This window comes from Geospiza fortis, unplaced genomic scaffold, assembly GCF_000277835.1.
Source record: "Geospiza fortis unplaced genomic scaffold, GeoFor_1.0 scaffold112, whole genome shotgun sequence".
Taxonomy (NCBI): Eukaryota; Metazoa; Chordata; class Aves; order Passeriformes; family Thraupidae; genus Geospiza; species Geospiza fortis.
This window is the reverse complement of record NW_005054298.1, coordinates 10,637,750-10,641,678: the sequence shown is the minus strand read 5'-3', so window position 1 is coordinate 10,641,678 and position 3,929 is coordinate 10,637,750. Positions and strand designations below refer to the sequence as shown.

The 3,929-nt window shown below is 39.3% G+C and overlaps 1 protein-coding gene across 1 annotated transcript in view; it reads left to right on the top strand.

Annotated features, from left to right (window-relative positions):
- EPB41L5 (erythrocyte membrane protein band 4.1 like 5) overlaps positions 1 to 3,929 on the top strand; it is a 51,325-nt gene that overhangs the window by 31,687 nt on the left and 15,709 nt on the right. The gene's annotated exons all lie outside the window — the stretch shown is intronic.

Below are 3,929 nucleotides of genomic sequence, written 5' to 3'. Positions count from 1 at the left end.
GGGACTGCTCCCCGGCACAGGCTGGGAAATCGCCTCCTGGGCTCCCTCTGGGACAAGGACTACGCACCCGGAGCTGGCTATAGAGGGGCAGAAGCTTTTATGACAAAGGCTCTGCAGATTGTGCTGTTGGTAGTGAGTCTTTAAGGAAAAACGACGTATAGACCAGAAGCCACACATCACTCTTATTTTAAAAATAGTATATATCTATCTATGTGTGCATATAGATAGATATATTTTTAAATTGTGTTAAAGTTTTTCTTAATGACTGAAAAATCCATTTTTTTAGCTGGGTTTGAGAGCCATGCAGGAAGTCACATTTATTATAAAAGTATGTATATGACCAGTGGGTTATAATATGGTTTCAAAAATCTGAGAAATAGAGGATGTAACTGGCCCTTCTTTTGAACCAGGTTCATGTAAAAATATCTAAGATATGTGGTTGATATGAAAACCAGCCTTTTTTTTCTCAATAAGACCTCTTCTGAGAAACATTGTTTGGAAATGGAATAGAATTATTTTCAATTTTTTAAGAATAAATTTACCAGAAGTGTCAAAAAGGCAAAGAGTAATTTTTTAAATTATTTTTTGCTTTTTATTACTACTTCTTTCTTTTTTGCTTTTCTGGTCCAGTTGAAAAGAACCAGATTTCCCGACAAACACCAGTCCTACCATATGATTCACAAGGTTAATTGTTAAGTCAGAGGTTAAGACTCCAGCTTCATGGGTCAGCGGTATTCTTGGGGGCCTTTAACAACACGAAGAACAAACCTTTACCCTTGAACACACTGTTTTCTTGTGTTTTCTGAAGTTTGTTGCTTTTAAATTGCAATATTCTTTTCCTATTTAAAAAAAAGAAGGGAAAATGGTAGCAGAGGACTTTTGGAGTTAGTTTAGCTTTTAGGATAAAAGAATTGTTTGAATGATTTTCAAATTATTTCACTATGTTTCAAATTGCTACAGAGCCCAGAAATAAAAAACCATTATTTTCAGATATCCAGACCTGAAGAACCAAGAAATGTGTCAGCCAGGACATAACTTAATATTGCCTGAGATATTTTTGCCTCCTCGCCCCCACATCTGGTGGGGGGGGAAGAGTTTGCTAATGAAGTATGAGTCTATTTTACAACACTGCTAAAAAAAAAGTATGAGCAAGCTGTAAACTAAAGATGTGTCTCACCTACCAAGCTAATTGGAGCAATCACTTTTGCTCTTTTTAGTTTTAGGTTTGGAATGGTGGATGTTGTAAACTTCTAGAGTGAAGCAAACCCATTTGTTTCTTCCTTATTTATAAAGTTGCATGAGAATATGCAAATGAAAATAAGTTGTTTACCTTTACAGTATCCTGTAATGTCTGTGTAGTTGACGGAGAGAAGACAAGATTGCTCACGCCACTTTTAACTGAGAGCTTTCTCAGTCATGTTATACATTGAGTGCTGTGTGGTACATGTTTATACCAATGTTTGGGCCTGGCAAAAAGAAGGGGGTAATGCATTAGCTACTCCCTTAACTGTGTGAGCTCCCTGAGCATATAATGACTTGTTAATGCATTGACAGACCTTTACATGCTTTACAACCCATCATTATTCCTATATTCATAATTATTTATGTGGCTTGAACTCCTGGTATCTTTTATCAGCATTTCCCAGAGAATATTTCTTAAAATATGATGGTAGAAGTGGATTGAAGACATAAAGCCCAGCACTTATTACTGTGCAAAGTTCAAAATACCCCTTTGTGTGTGGGTAAATGCAGGTTTGTGGAAGGCTAATGCCTGGTCAGTTCCTGAGTACTGGGAGCTGACTGTGGTAGAAGCCCTACTTTTCCTGGGAAGCCTTGGACAATTTCCCTTATGGCTGGTGTGCCAGTTCATCAGTATTTTATAAGAGGTGTCAGAAATTCTGTGCAGTGATTAAAGTTTTTTGTGCTTTTTGCATTCATGGTTGGGCCATTTATGAAGCCTGCCTGGTAATCTTCCTGCTGGTGCTCTGAAGAGGGTGAAGAGTCTGGGAGGCTTCAAAGGTTTTGCTGCTCTTTGGAGAGAGAACTCATGCCTGCAAATGCCAGTGGCTGAGGGTCTCTCAAGTATGACTTTCTTCTTACTGACTGCCTATCTCACGTGGCTCAGGTGGTGTTTCAGTGGGTCTGGAGGCAAGATGGGGTCAATTGCTACTTGAATCTTGACTTAGGAGGCTTCCTTGAGTTTGTCTGAAATTCATTTCATTTCCCTGAGGCCCTGTCCTGATGTGGGGTGAAAGTTCCTTCAAACTGCCATGGTGTCAGCAACTGCATGGTGGAGGTAAAATCTGAACTTCTTAAAATGGTGGTCATATTAAAGATTGGAGACTATTTACAGAAAATTGTCAGAAAATAGGAAGAAAATTGTTGTCTCCATGTGAAGATTATAAAACATTTTGACTCATGTATCAGTAAAGTAAGGTATGGGGTTCAGTCTCACTTTCCTTGTTGCCTTAATTGGAAGAACATCTCTTCCTGTCTGTTGGTTCTAACAATTAAATCTCTGCATCCATCATTCCCTCTCTGCAAGACTGTGTGCTGTTTGCCTTGTCCCATTAGTGGTGCAGAGAGAGGCTGCCCAGGAAGTTGAAAAATTTTCCCTGTTATTTGCTTTGCTAGTAGCTTCTTATTCCACTGCTTTAAGAGAATCAAGCCAGTGGCCTCAACTTGCCTCACAGTAATTAATTGACTTAAAATGATTCGTACATTATTAGCACTAGAACAGTGATATCCTGTAATCTGATTCAGAGGTATATATTTAACATTGAAAGAATTCTTTGTGTGCTTGAGCTGAAGGGGAAGGAGTTTTTCCCTGCAGCCTCTATAGTGACAACAGGGCATTGCTTCCAGGTTCCAGGGACTGGAGGGGGGCATGAGGCACTAACCTGGTAGTGGTAAGGGAGAAGCTGGTCTAAACTGTCAAGTAGAAAATGTCTCTTGTCTGTGCTTAAGGGTAGGTTCTATTCTGTTGTGGTGGGTATGGGCTTGGTATCATTGTTCTCATATTTGGGACAGGACTTGCAAAAGGGATTGATAGATTTTTCTTCTTAAATCAATATTGCAGCCAAACTGTGATTGTTGATGGAGAGTGTTTGTTGATTGAGCTGGGCAGCAGTAAAGCTGCAGCTGTGTGCACAGGCTGTCTGATGAACCACTGCATTGTGCAGCAGTGGTTTCTGTGTTTGCTCTTAGGATAGCTTTAGCTGTTCCCAAGCTTTGGAGAAATGTATGAGATTACTGACTAGCTTGCTCAACATAAACATCATAATATAATTTTTGGTTTTGTAATTGTTTTTCCTTGTTCATTGAAAATAGAGCTCATAGGGCAAAATTAAAAGGAGACATTTCCATCAGAAACCAAAGGAGGTGAAAGAAGTGATCCTGACAGGGTACAGAGTACATGCTGTGGTTCACTTAAAACACTGTGACTGCTAAGGTTTCATTCATTGCTCTGCCTAAGTTAACAAAACTGAATCTGGTTCTAGGTATGCCTGACCATAGGTGTCAGAGCAGTCCTGTGCAGTGCACCCTTCTGCCCTCTGTTCTGCTTCCCAGTGTTGGGTGGAGTGCTGCACAAACAGCTTTTTGTGATATCAACTTCCCTTCCCTTAACTTTTCTTATTTTTCATGTAAAAATCCTAAAGAGTACCTTAAGTTTGTTAGAAAAACTTCAAATGTTTGTTCCAAAGAGTATTTCATGGATAAAAAATTGCCGTCTCTCTTCACTTTTTCTGCTGCTATATAATGATACAACAGGCAACATGGACCTGTTCTATTATGAAGTCTCTTATACAGATATGAAATGTTCCCTTTTTCATGTTTCTTAAGCTCGCTGAACATCAATGTCTGTTAGTTACCTGAAACCGTTTTTCTAGATTGTGGCTGGTCAGCAGAGGACAGCTTGAGAAAAAGAG